The sequence below is a fragment of the Vipera ursinii genome, assembly GCF_947247035.1.
Source record: "Vipera ursinii genome assembly, chromosome: 1".
In the NCBI taxonomy this organism is placed as follows: domain Eukaryota; kingdom Metazoa; phylum Chordata; class Lepidosauria; order Squamata; family Viperidae; genus Vipera; species Vipera ursinii.
In genome coordinates this window covers 59,092,888-59,107,785 of record NC_139512.1, presented here as the reverse complement: position 1 = coordinate 59,107,785, position 14,898 = coordinate 59,092,888, and positions in this window count along the sequence as shown.

Genomic DNA, 14,898 nt, shown 5'->3' with positions numbered 1-14,898 from the left:
AGCACCCCACCGTCCTGTGCGCTCCCACAGAGAGGGCCTCCTCAGGGTGCCATCGCTCAAGGAATGTCGGCTGGTGGCCCCCAGGGGGAGGGCATTCTCAGTGGGTGCGCCAGCCCTCTGGAACAGCTTACCAACCGAAATCCGGATGGCCCCCGACCTCCGCACCTTCCGGCGCGAATTAAAAACTTACCTGTTCCAGCAGTCCCGCCTGGCCTGATAGCTCTAATCTGGGGTCCCAGTTTGTATTTTACTATTGTTTGTTTTCACTATTGTTCATTCTGTATGCCTACCTTATTCTGTACACCGCCCCGAGTCCCTCGGGAGAAGGGCGGTTTATAAAAACAAACAAATAAAATAAATAAATAAATAAATAAATAAACGGCTGTGCAGGCACCACAACTCTAGTAGGCAAGCTATTCCATTGCTTAATTGCTCTCACTGTCAGAAAATTTCTCCTTACTTCTAGGTTTTATCTCTTTTTGACAAAAGTCTACCCGTTACTTCTTGTCCTGCTCTCTGGTGTCCTAGATAATAAGTCAATCCCCTCTTCTTTGTGACAGCCTCTCAAGTACTACAAGACAGTACCTGACTGATTCTTTTATTCCATAAGCTACACATACATACCTAGGTTCTTCAGTGGTTCATCATATAATTTAGCCTCCAGATTCTCTATCATCTTTGTTTTTCTCTCCTCTGCACACTTTCCATTCTCTCTTTTTTCCTTTTTGTTATGCTTCCAGAAGAAAGGTCCTGAAACCACTCAAGTTTTCAAAGATCAACCTAACATTTTTCCCATTGGATATCCGTGTGTCACATTTTATGTGGTTTGTGATGCAGTGTTTAAGATTGCGGACCTAGGTTCTTGTCCTTTCTTATGCACAGAAGCTTGTTGGGTGACACTGGGCCAATCAATTAGCTCTAAACTAGGAAGTAAAAATAAAACCCACACTGGAGAAGCTTCATAGATTACAGCCCATAATCTGTAATAAAGATTCTGCAATGGATGAATATGGAATGAGAGAGAGAGAGAGAGAGAGAGAAAAGAGAGATCTGTTTCTTGAGAGTTCAGTATATAGTTAGGAGATCCATCAATCACCGTCTCCTTTTACCAGACCGAAAATATGTACAAATGGTATTTATCTAAAGGTTGGTATTTCCATTTGGGTATCTGGAATAATTGTACTTCTACTGCTGTGAGACAGAACGGACTGAATTAAAAATCTTGCCACCTGCTGTTCTTAATGTGAAATACCTTGCTGTTCCTGAAGACTACCTAAACTTCTTGGAGTACCATGCTGTTATTTGTATATGAAATAATATTGTGTTGAAGACATGCTGCAGGAAAATAAGCAGTCCATTCTGACTTGATGTACACTGTTTTCATGCTAGGTTCAATCTGGTTTCTTTTTTCAGCCTTTATTCATTCATAATCATAAGCATACCAATCTTACTGTATCACCTATTAGAACACAGAACATTATGCTTCTCTCTAACTGACTGATATATCACTCATTCCCAGTGGCTCTAGGCCAGCGTTTCCCAACCTTAGGAACTTGAAGATGCGTGGACTTCAACTCCCAGAATTCCCCAGCTAGCTATGTTCCTAAGGTTGGGAAACGCTGCTCTAGGCAACTTGCAATAGGCATTTCATAGGATTGTTATAAGGAAGGTGCCTGTAACAATCATCTGGCATATTATTACAGAGTTTAAGAATAAAAAAAAGTACAATCATTTAATATAAACATGTTGGTAATGGGATCTTCCAAACACACTGTAGGCAACTTGGATCTAAAGCACTTCCAATTGAATAGCCTTTGCTCAGTATTCTAAATTGTGCTCAAGAAGTATATCACAGATTATTCGCTGAGCTATGGACCAATTGCACTTTCTGGATTCTATTTAAGGCCTATCCCAGGAAGTCTGCATATCAATAATCCAACCTTGAGGTTACCAGCATGTTTCACCAACAGCAGGTCACAGTTATCAGAAGCTAAAGTTGATATTTTTCCTTTCCTTTGCTACTAATGTCACATGACTGTCCAGCTTCAGTTATGAGCCTTGGAGGAAACTCTGAAGAGAAAACCATCAATTAAGGCTGAAATAAAATACCAACCACCACCACCCTAGTCGAAAAGATGGTAGCACATTGATTGATTGATTGATTGATTGATTGATTGATAGATTGAAGAAAATGATTGAACAAAATTTCTACAGCTGCCCAGCTCAGTGACTCTGGGTGATTTACAAACTTTTCAGATAAAAAAAATAATAGAAGGCATACGCTTTTCATAATTATAGCTCACATCATCAAATCTATAGAGTATCAGAGAGAGAATGAGAGGGAGGGGGAGAGAGAGATGGAAAGAGAGAGGGAGGGAGAGACAGAGAGGCAGGTATCGGTAGGTAGGTTCAAAAGAAGTGCCATAGACAAATACAGCTCTCTTCCTATATAACCTGGAAGATGCAATCCAATGCACCTGTTTATTGAAAAGCATAATGCTAAAGGTAAAGGTTCCCCCGCACTTGCGTGCTAGTCGTTTCCGACTCTAGGGGCCGGTGCTCATCTCCGTTTCAAAGCCGAAGAGCCAGCGCTTGTCCGAGGACGTCTCCGTGGTCATGTGGCCGGCATGACTAGACGCCAAAGGCGCACGGAACGCTGTTACCTTCCCACCGTAGTGGTCCCTATTTTTCTACTTGCATTTTTACGTGCTTTCGAACTGCTAGGTTGGCAGAAGCTGGGACGAGTAACAGGCGCTCACTCTGTTACACGGCACTCGGGATTCGACCCGCCAAACTGCCGACCTTCCGATCGACAAGCTCAGCGTCCTAACCCACTGAGCCACCGCATAATGCTACACTGTACTTATATCCTTTTTTTTATTATTTTAGGATTATACTGTTAGTGACCAAATCATAGTGCTGTAACTAGTTTTTTTATATCATTTCTACTTTTGCTTTTGATCTGATTCCAAAATACTTATAACTATAAAGCAAGAATCACAAATTCATTATCTATACAGCTCACTTGTGTGCTGAAAAGCAATACTTTAGAAGAAAAAGATAATATTTCTCTCTGCTACTATTGCCTAAGTATTGGGTGATGCTAGAACTTATAGTAAGAGCTTTAGAAACTTTGGAGAACTTTATATATCATATTTATATGGATTATTCAATTATTCAGTAATAATTTTAGTAACTATTATATGAACTTTGATCAGGCTTTTTGCATTAAAATCTCTGTTAACTTTTTAATGTAAATTTTATTGGTTTTTATAAGGGTGGGGAGGAACATGAAGGGATAGGGTGTGGGGTTGGGATAGAAGGAAAGTTGGGGGAGAGGTTGGGGTTTCCCCCAATTACATTCAATATTTAGCAAATAGCATATTGTCTGGGTTGATATGTATCAATAGAAGTAGTAAGAATAATGATGGATAACAATAATAGATATAGCAAATTATAGTAAATAATGTTAAATTTTCAATCTATAATATTTTTCTTAGTAGAATAAGGTCAAAAATAAGTATCACATTCCTTTCTCTCTAATTCGTTTGTTTAGCCAGTGATAAAAATTTATTCCAGGTTCTATAGTAGACTAAATGCTCTTTTTCTTTAATCTCTAAAGTTAATCTATCCATTTCTGCACAGTCTAATCTATCCATTTCTGCACTTTATTTTGTACTATCCTCATATGTAAGACTCTTTCTCAATATTATATTTGATTTTATTCATCAGTTATGTGTTGTAGCATTAGGTTTTTTAATCAAGTTGCACAGTGTCTAGAGAATTTATTTCAGAAGACATTAAATAAATGCAATAAATTTTTAATTAATATATACTTCACTGCTTGTTTAGAAAAAAAGAATAGTAGTAAAGGTAAAGTTTCCCCCGCACATGCGTGCTAGTCATTTCCAACTCTAGGGTTCAATGCTCATTTCTGTTTCAAAGCCAAAGAGCCAGCGCTTGTCCGAGGATGTATCCGTGGTCATGTGGCCAGTATGACTAGATGCCAAAGGCGCACGGAACGCTGTTACCTTCCCACCGTCCACCGTACTGGTCCCTATTTTTCTACTTGCATTTTTATGTGGCTTTCGAACTGCTAGGTTGGCAGAAGCTGGGACGAGTAACAAGCGCTCACTCTGTTACACGGCACTCAGGATTCGACCTGCCAAACTGCCGACCTTCTGATCGACCAGCTCAGCGTCCTAACCCACTGAGCCACCACATCCCTATATAAAAAGAATAGTACATAGTCATAAATTATCATAATATAAACATTGTTCTTGACTTGTGTGCCCAAAACATCTAATGCCCTATCTGTAGATGAACAGTACAAATCTCTATATTATAAATTAAAACCAGTTATTCTAAAAGATTTTTTGCATAAATTTTATTAGTTTTTATAGGGTTAGGAATGAGGTGTGATTGGGATTGGGGTTGGGATTTCGGTTCAGGTTTGGATTAGGGTTGGCGTTAGGTTTTTTCCAAATAACATTCTCAATGTTTAGCAAACAGCATAATGTCTGGGTTCACATGTTTAACAAAAAATAATAGATAATAGTTAATTATCATAAAAATATATTAGTTAATCGCTTGATAGTCTTCTTCTTACTAATATATATTCAAAGTTATCATATTCCTTTCTCTCTAACTCATGTTTCTAGCCATTGATAGAAATTATCCCATGTTTTAAAATACAGAGTCTTCTTTCTTTTATCTTTAAAGTCAATCTGTCCATTTCTGTACAATCTAAAATTTTCTTAATTAATACTTTTTCAGTTGGTAAATTTTCATTTTTCCAATGTTGGGCAAATACAATTCTTGCTGTAGTTAGTACGTGTAAAATTAAATATATACAATCTTTCTCATAATTTGCTCAGTTATTCTAAAATCTTGATACATCAGTGAATAAACTTTATTTAAATCTCTTCAATAAGGAACAGAAAAAAATATCCATGGCTATAAATGGGGAAAAGGGGAATCTATAAAATCTGCCTGACCTGATAGTATTTTTCATTGACGTTCATATAATATCTTTTTCTCAACATAAACAGTAACAGGTCCTTGTGCCTACTTTATTATTCCAGAGTTTTTACTGATAGCTGACATTGTATCAGAGTATTGCTATGAGACAGCCACATATCCTGTGATTGTGATTGTCCAGGAAATTGAGGCCATAATCAAGGTCAAGAGTGAGTGAAAGTCTGTTTCAGATCCTCATAAATTCAGGTAGTCCAGAAGAATGCTAAATCTTAAGTATATCTCTGGTAGCTCTTGACAAAGGGCATTAAGGTATGCTGAAGGCACATGTGCTAAGCTATAACTCACATTATGAGCAATCAACCATTTTTTTTCACAAAAGTTTTTATATAATAGTCACCTTTAACTTTGTACCCTGTTGGGACTCCTAGGATTTTCTGCCAGTTTGGAATAACATTTGCAGTTTGGTAGTAATAAGGAAGACTGATGCTGATGTTCATGTGTTTTTTCCATTCATATCAGTGAATTAAGAATTCATAACTCCTCAGTGTTGACATGAAATAAAAATACACTACTGTCAAATAGCAATGAGATTTCAGATTGAATGAACAGGATCAAGTTTTCTGGTTCAAAAAGTCCTGTTGTCATGTAACTTTTAGGTAACTCAGCAGCGACTGACTAGAACTTGTATCTGAACATGGCAAGCTGATCTCTAATAAGCCCATGTCAGGGAAGTAAAACAATCCTGTTTACTTTTTGATTATTCATCTAGGTAGATTTCTTCATTTGGAAGAAATTTTAAGAGCATGAATTTCCTATTGGTCTATCCTCAGCTAGTTCCTTGTGCAAGAAGGTTTTCCAAAACAGACTAATCAGAAGTCTACAAGACTCCCTGTGAACCAGCTTTCTTGGACTATATGACATAGACCAGTTGGACATCAGTTTGCAAAATTCAAATAAAGAGCTCAGATGGTTACTGTAGACCAAGGCCATCCAGCCTGAAAGCTCATCATTTCTTGATTTACACTGGCCTACACTGATACAATATTGTATTTAGAATGACATTGACTGTGAAAGCCTACAATTTGGTACTTAGAATGTAGTACAATTCAGTACTATAGAATTTGGAAAGGCTTATATAATTCAGTCCAACAACCAAAGAAGCCTAGGTGGCTGTAGATGTCCACAATGCCTAAGGCCTTTTGATCTATACCAGATATGATAAAATATTGAATTTGTAAAATTGAGACTTTCTATACATACCAACTACCACCCTGCCCCCCCTCTCTCTCACACACACACACCTATCTCCTTTATAGCAGAAATCACAAAGTAAAATGTTGTTGTTAATTGCAAAGTTGTGTCCGACCCATCACGACCTCATGGACAATGTTCCTCCAGGCCTTCCTGTCCTCTACCATCTTCTGGAGTCCATTTAGGCTCATGCCTACTGCTTCAGTGACTCCATCCAGCCACCTCATTCTCTGTCATCCCTTTCTTCTCTTGCCCTCAAACTTTCCCAGCATTAGGCTCTTCTTCAGTGAGTCCTTCCTTCTCATTAGGTGGCCAAAGTATTTGAGTTTTAGTTTCAGGATCTGACCTTCTAAAGAGCAGTCAGGGTTGATCTCCTCTAGGACTGACCAGTTTGATCACCTTGCAGCCCAAGGGACTCGCAGGAGTCTTCTCCAGCACCATAGTTCAAAGCCTTCAATTCTTTGGCGCTCAGCCTTTCTTGTGGTCCAACTTTCACAGCCATACATTGCAACTGGGAAGACCATAGCCTTGACTATATGCACTTTTGTTGACAGGGTGATGTCTCTGCTTTTTAGTGTGCTGTCTAGATTTGCCATGGCTTTCCTCCCCAGGAGCAAGTGTCTTTTAATTTCTTGGCTGCAGTCCCTGTCTTTGGTGATCTTGGGGCCCAGGAAAATAAAATCTGTCACTACCTCCATTTCTTCCCCATCTATTTGCCAGGAATTGAGAGGGCCAGATGCCATGATCTTGGTTTTCTTAAAGTTCAGTTTCAACCCAACTTTTGTACTCTCCTTCTTCACTCGCAACAAGAGGCTCTTTAGTTCCTCTTCACTTTCTGCCATGAGAGTGTTTATTGTGTTCTAAAAAGCATTAAAAGCATTAAAATTCACTCTGCAAGTAACTTCTCAGTGGCCACTTCTAATCTTTCAGAGGTATCCAGTTTTTAGGCATCCTGAAAACAGAGAAAATTGCAGATATTTACATTCCTACCCATTCCTTTGCTTCTTCTTTTCTTCTCAGACCATGTAAGACAACTTCCTTAATTCAGTAGTAATTATTGGGGTGGGGGGGACAGAAACCTTGCTGTCTCATCCAGGGAGACATGACAGATTTATATACTTATTTTGGAAAGTAATACTGAATTCTTTATCTGACATGGTGATATGCTGTACTAAAATCTTAATGCTGCTGGATTTATGATTCTCAGAGGAAAATATAATTGCCACAAGGTTGTCCAGGCCATTCATGAAATAATATACAGCATGAGTGTCATTCGAGTAAGGTGAGAGATTTGTACTTTTCTTTATACTTTTATTTAAAATGGTATTTACCAACTTGATAGTTTTTGTTCAAACCTGCTCAGATTTTTAAGAATTCCGAGTGATACAGCCAACAACCTAGTTTTCCAAGAGGTTGTTCACTTTTTAAAGTTATCATTCCTTTATCCAAAAGCCTATTTCCATTCATTACACAAATTTGCACAACAATTCTTTATGATCAACGATCATGGTTCAAATTATCAATGAAAAGGATAAACACTGAATATATGCAGCATCTAAGAAAAATGTTTATTTGGATCAAATGTCTGGCTGGCTGCTTTATGTGCCATTGTTGGTGTTGGTTCTTAGCAATCACCAAGAGCTTGACTTTTTCCATTTTCCATTGGCAACCTATTAGCAATGAAATTAAGTCCTTCCACTTTGAGTCCTTGCTGATGGTCATCTTCTTCTCTTTCCTATCATTTAGACTTCCAAAGAAAAGTTTCAATCTCAAAGATCTCCTTTGCCTTCTACAAGAGCACCATTGACATAAACAATAACATAAACTGGTGTACAATCATAAATAAAATATATTACAACCTAATATGTAACAATGTAATAGCACATATTTGACTCCAACACCTCTATATATTAGTCAGGTCCCAGAAACCTTCTGGAGCATTAAACTTTTACAAGCTTCTGGAAATTAGTGAGTATGGGCACCACTAACTCCAGGAGGTAAATTGTCCCATTGGAGAGCTGACAGTGCTTTTGTATATGTGTGAGGGGAGGAAAATGTCCTTTTGGAACATATTCTTTTGGTTAGAGCTTCATATCTCCTCCTCCGATGGAAACTTCAGAGGCATGCCTTTTTGGTGATTACCCAGCCCTTTTTGGTGATTACCCTAGCCCCACCTGAGACCAGATGGATCCCTTAGTCAAGCTGGCTCTTGTCAAGCATTGGAATAGGAGGGAGTTGAGATATGAAAAGGCTTGGTCTAGCACCTGGATAAAAGGATATCTTTGTTTTTAACTAAGTTTCATTGATTGTTATGAGTCACCTAAAGTCACTGTATGAGATAGACAGCCATATAGTCCTATAAATAGATAGATAGATAGATAGATAGATATATAGATAGATAGATAAATAGATAAATAAATAAATAAATAAATAAATAAATAAATAAATAATAAATAGGGAACCTTCAGTAGGCATTTTTCACCCACTTGGTCAAGGTTGGGGATATTTGTATGATAGGACGGCTTGTAGATACCCACTTACTGAACTACATAGATCAGACATGTCAAACACAAGGCCCGGGGGCCAGATCCGGCCCATGAAGTGGTTTCATGTGGCCCATGAAGCCATCCTGGAAAAGTGAGGGAACAGCCCCCACTGCCTTGGCCCTGGCCCAGAGACCCTCCTTCTGCCAGAGACCCTCAGATCTGTCCCACTCCTGCCCAGGCCCCCATAGGCACCCTTGATGCAAACGATGTACAGCTGGCCACGCCCACCCAATAGGTCATACGCACTCTAGCCACGCCCACCCTGGCCATACCCACCTGGCCCCCTGAGGGCAACTGCAATGCTGATGCGGCCCTCAATGAAATTGAGTTTGACACCCCTGACATAGATGATACCAGATCTGGAATTGCCCTTGGAAGCACACTATTAACCAGTTTAGCTTCAACATCAAAGGCATTATCTGGCAGTGATATAGCAGCCTAGTAAGCACATGGGCTGCTGTATTTTGAGCAAGTTGAACTTTCAAACTAGTCCTTAAGGAGAGGTTCCAAATAAAATGAATTGCAATAACTCTGATAGAAAATGGCAAGGGCCGTAGTGCCTCCTGTTTTAGTTAAGGTTGCAGTTGATGTGCTAGTTGTAATGGGTAAAGGCTAAGTTTCAACAGTACCTATGAGTCAAAAAGAACCCTCCAAATTATTATTCTGTTCTCCACGAGGTAGGAGAACTCCATTAAGAACTAGAACTAACATCAGCAGACTTCTGAATAAATAGTCCCTCCATCTTGCTTGGCTAACCCTAATCCTGAAACAATTTCTCTCCATCCAGATTCTCCAGATACTGGGTCAGAGCTTCTCAGCCCACACTAGAGATATAAAGTTAGGAATCATAGACATTTTGATGATAACTCATTTTGAACAAGTAAATGACCTTTCAGAGCATTTCATACAGATGTTAAATAGAATGCCACTTCCCATCTTCTTCATAATTCACTTTTTAGGGTAAAACACATTACTGAGTTACTGGTAGCCATTTGTCATGTTTCAATCAAAGCACATTTTCAGGACCACCACTAAAAATGTAATTATTAATTCTGAAGTTATAGAATATATAAAAGTAGAAGCATATTAAACAACTATTCATATTGTGTCCTCCTCCTCCTCCTCCTCCTCCTCCTCCTCCTTCTCCTCCTCCTCCTCCTCCTCCTCCTCCTCCTCCTCCTCCTCCTCCTCTCTGCCATAGGAAGGTAATAGCATCTCCAAAGCTGAATAAATACAATATTTTTTTCCCTTAAATCTGCACATCAAACTGGCTTGAGGGAAACACTTTTCGCCTACCATCACCCAAATGATATTGCTGGTTGACAATCTACAGATGCAATAAATATGGAAGGACAATAAACCTGGATTCAGAAACATGTTTTGTTATATTGATTCTTCAAGGTAATATAATTGGGAAGGATCATGGAGGTCTTCTAGTCCAATCCCTGCTCAGGCAGGAAACCCTGTATCATTTTGGACAAGTAGTTGTGCAATCTCTTCTTAAAAACCTGTCCAGTGTTGGAGCACTCACAACCTCTGGAGACAAGTTGTTCAACTAATTAATTGTTATAATTGTTAGGAAATTTCTCTTTACAGTAGTTCTAAGTCGGTTCTCTCCTTAATTAGTTTCCATCCATTGCTTCCTGTCCTGCCTAGACCTCCTCTTCTTTGTGACAGCTCCTTCATCCTCTACCATCAGTGTTCTAGGCATCTCTTCTGTTGCTTCACCTCTGGAGCTGCTACATAAAATATAGAGCACTTTTTGATTAGTAGAAAGAAAGAGGCTACTCAGACAATGGGGTTCTTGGTAATGGATGATGCTACCTACCTTGTTTATAAAAAGTTTGAAAGAAAACCACCAAGCTCAGATAGCACCAAGGATCCCACAGTTCAAACCTGAGCTACAAATATTCTCTTCTACCAGTACTCAGACGATCTCACCCATTGCTCTTGCCCTTTGTATATTCCAGAGATGCTCTGAGTGCAACTGGAACTGCCTGTTAGTTTACTTTGAAAGTCCCCATAGGCTCACAGAAAGCAATTGGTTCCATAAGGCATCTCTGGTGGATTTTGCTAATTGACTTTTCACATCTTCTCATTCCAGAGGAAAATTACCCATACCTTCTCTTTAGCACCTAGCCAAGGTATGTAACCATCACCAGACCTCCATGATCTAATAGTCTAGAAGTCTGGCTTCAGAAAGGACTGAGACTCTTTAGTTGGTAACTGAAGGAGGTCTGACTTGTCTTATCCTTCTGCTTTTACTTAAGCATCATTTATTTTCTGATGTCTTGGGAAAAAAAGACTGATATTCTGCTACTAGTAGCTGGAGGAATTCTTTATTGTGTTTGTTGTCCCTTTCTGGTCTAAAGGTCTTGCTCCTTAAAGGAGGGTTTTTTTGTGTGGGGAGAAAGTACCACAAAAGAGTATAACTGTGACTGTTTTGGGGGTAGTAATGTTATTTAATACAGGTAAGTATATTTTCTCTGTAGCCAAGCAAAATAGCCTTTCTGCCTTACCTCAGGTTTATCTCCAAAATGCAGGTTCAAGTTATTTTGTTCTAATTTCTAGTCCATTTCCTAAGATAACTGAGAAAGAAGGGATCCCAGTGGTGATTCAACAGGTCTTGAAGAAGGAGACTGATTCAATAAGCTCAAGGCTACTTGTGGAAAAGAAGATTAGCAATCTTCTAATTCTGAGCATGGGTATAGTTAATGAAAAAAGTTGTGTTAACATTTCACTTTGCTTTAATTTTACAAGAACAGGTTTTGGGTTAAAATTTAGGGCCTGATTCTGTGATTAGTATTTTTTTCACCTCCATCTTCATACCTTCGTTAGATTTTTCAGGTATACAATCAGCTAACCATGATAAACAAAAGCAGATAGTGGCTGACCGCAAACAACTAGTAGAAGAAATGCTTGTGCAGATGGAGAAGATGAAATTTGAAAGAAGATAATGCAGGTCACTTCTTGGATTGGAAAAAATGGGTTACAGAATCAACAAAATAAAAGAGTTCCCATGTTTAAACACCCAAATGATAGAGGGCTAAAGGAAATGTCCAGATAGAATGACCAGTCCAAAAGTTGATGTTTTTCCCAGCCATCTCTTCTCCAGTGCACCTGATTTTGGAAAGTCAACATAGCAAAAAGGAAGACGTTGTTAACTCTCTGAAATTTTTGTGCAACAGGTTGTGAGAATGTAAGTCTGAAAGGAAATCACTCCTCCTTAGAAACACTATTAGAGTCTCCCTCCCATGATATGCTCAGCTTCCCTCCTTCTTCCCCCGCTTTGCCCCTTCTCTTGAGATTAGGATACTTAAATTTGTAAATATCTACTAAGCCTTGGTGGAGCAGTGGGCTAATGCCTCCTTAAGTAACACCAGCTGCCTGCAATTAGTGCAGGTTCGCGTCCCACCAGGCTCAAGGTTGACTCAGCCTTCCATCCTTCCGAGGTAGGTAAAATGAGGACCCAGATTGTTGGGGGCAATAAGCTGACTTTGTAATAATGCCGCTGGGGGGGGGGGAAAGCCCTAATAAGCAGGCATATACATAGAATGAAGGCTATTGCTAAGCACATTGATTTGTGCTTAGATTGTAAGCCGCCCTGAGTCATTGGAGAAGGGCGGGATATAAATGGGATTTAAATAAATAAATAAATAAACAAACAAACAAACAAACAAACAAACAATATAGTGTAAAACTTGACCTGATTCTTAAGCCTTATGCATACAGTTTACTTACTTAAATAGTGGGTTATTTTATATTAGGTACAATCTGGATATTTATGGCATGGTTATGACTGATGGAATTTTTATTTTATTTTTTTTATTTTATTTTAATTCCATTTATATCCCGCCCTTCTCTGAAGACTCAGGGCGGCTTACAAGCTTAGCAGTAGCCTTCATTCTATGTATATGCCTGCTTATTAGGGCTTTCACACACACCCCAAGCGGCATTATTACAAAGTCAGCTTAATTGCCCCCAACAATCTGGGTCCTCATTTTACCTACCTCGGAAGGATGGAAGGCTGAGTCAACCTTGAGCCTGGTGGGACTCGAACCTGCACTAATTGCAGGCAGCTGGTGTTACTTAAGGAGGCATCAGCCCACTGCTCCACCAAGGCTCTGAGTGTGGAATTGAGTGTGTGACTGTGTGAGAGATGCAATTAATGCATATCTTGGCAGAAATATTACTGGAGCTAAATGTAGGAAATTCAAAACGTCATTTCTAAAGTATAGGTTGGCTGCAAACCTCAAGTAAATGTAGCATATTTGGAAGGTGATTCCTAGACATCAGTGTTAACTGATAAATCTACATCAATACATGTTTATTCCACAAATCCATAATAAATGCAGGCTAAATGAGGGCAGGATCAACTGATGGCTCCATAATATCTGAGGGAGAGAGAACATGTGCAGATACACCCACATCCCATCTCCACACAGCATTTTTTGTTTGAAGTAAGTATCTATATCGGTCCTAAGTACTGCAGAAATTCAATGACTCCGGAATATAAGTCAATATAAGTCATATTGTAAATGAAAACCAACAATCTCTGTAAAATTATCTAAAATGGCTTAATGCACAATATTTAATTTAATTTAATTTAATTTAATTTAATTATTTAATTTTTATACCGCCCTATTCCCGAAGGACTCAAGGCGGTTTACAGGGCAACATAAAATACAATATAAAAATAGTATAAAATTAAAATAGATTAAATTAATTAAGCCCAACAATTAAAACAATATTAAAAGCTAAAACCCCTTCAGTCCAGGCCTGATAGATCAAAAAACCAGGTTTTCAGGTCCCGGCGAAATGAACGATTGGGGGCGGTCCGAAGTATAGAAATATAGAAATATTTCAAATTAAAGTTATTGAAAAAGACAGAATCTGGTCTCCATGTTACACAATGATAGCCATATGACTATTTATAAAAGTAGAAATACTATTCTGTGCTCCTCCACTTATGACATGGCACCCTGTTGAGAAATTGAAGGATATTGCTGAAATGATGTAGAATAACAATGCTCTGGAACTATGGAATATAGCTGTTACTTAAAAGAGACAGTTAACCATAACCCAAGCAGGCAAGTAGGGTAGACTGATGCAGGAGTAAGTACTTTATCACCAAAGTCTTGGCTGAAAGACTCTCTACTGAGGATACATGATAGTTTTCCAAATATCCCTCAACTATGCCTGGGAGTGGGGAGGTTTTGAAAATGATTTTAAAAGGTGAGAAAAGTCATACATTTCAACCACAATGTCTTTCAAGGCATGGTATGTTGATGCATTATACTATACAGTATTATGAAAGCCTGATACACAAATGGATAATTAGGAGCCAGAAAAAGATCTTACTCTGGGAAGGCAGCTTTGATGAAACATTTGGTTCAGCTTTAGGGTCACCCTCTAGTGACATATGAAGTGGAGCTGTGTAAAGTTCATTGCTCTAGAGGGCAGAAAGAAAATCTTGAGTCAAAATTTATGTGTTACAGGCCAAGGAGCTTCCTATTTCTCCAGAAGAAAGACATGAATTATAGTGGAAAATATCCCTTTGAAAAACAGTCATGTCTTCCATTATTGAAAAAAAGATGGTTGATGGAACCTTTAATGTCAGGCAGAGAAAATATAAATCCTCTTTACCTAGAGAAACCCTTAAATGGGAAGAGAAACCTGATCTTCATAATTGGAAGGTCTTCATCCAGAGTAGAGGACATCCTGAAAAACTTTTATTAATACGGGTAGTCCTCAACGTATGACCACAACTGATCCCAAAGTTTATGTTGTTAAGTGAGAAATATACTAAGTGAGTTTTGCCCCATTTTATGACTTTTCTTCCCATATTTTTTAAGTGAATCACTGCAGTTGTTAAATTAATAATACAGTTGCTAATTGAATCTGTTTCCCCATTGACTTAGCCTGTCAGAAGGTTGCAAAAGGAACACTGGAACACTGCAACTGTCATAAATATGAGTCAGTTGCTAAGCATCCAAATTTAATCAAGTGACTGTGGGGATGTTGCAATGGTCATAAGTGTGAAAAATGGTCATAAGTCACTTTTTCAGTGGCATTATAACTTTGAATGATCACTGAATGAAATTTAGTAAGTCAAAGACCC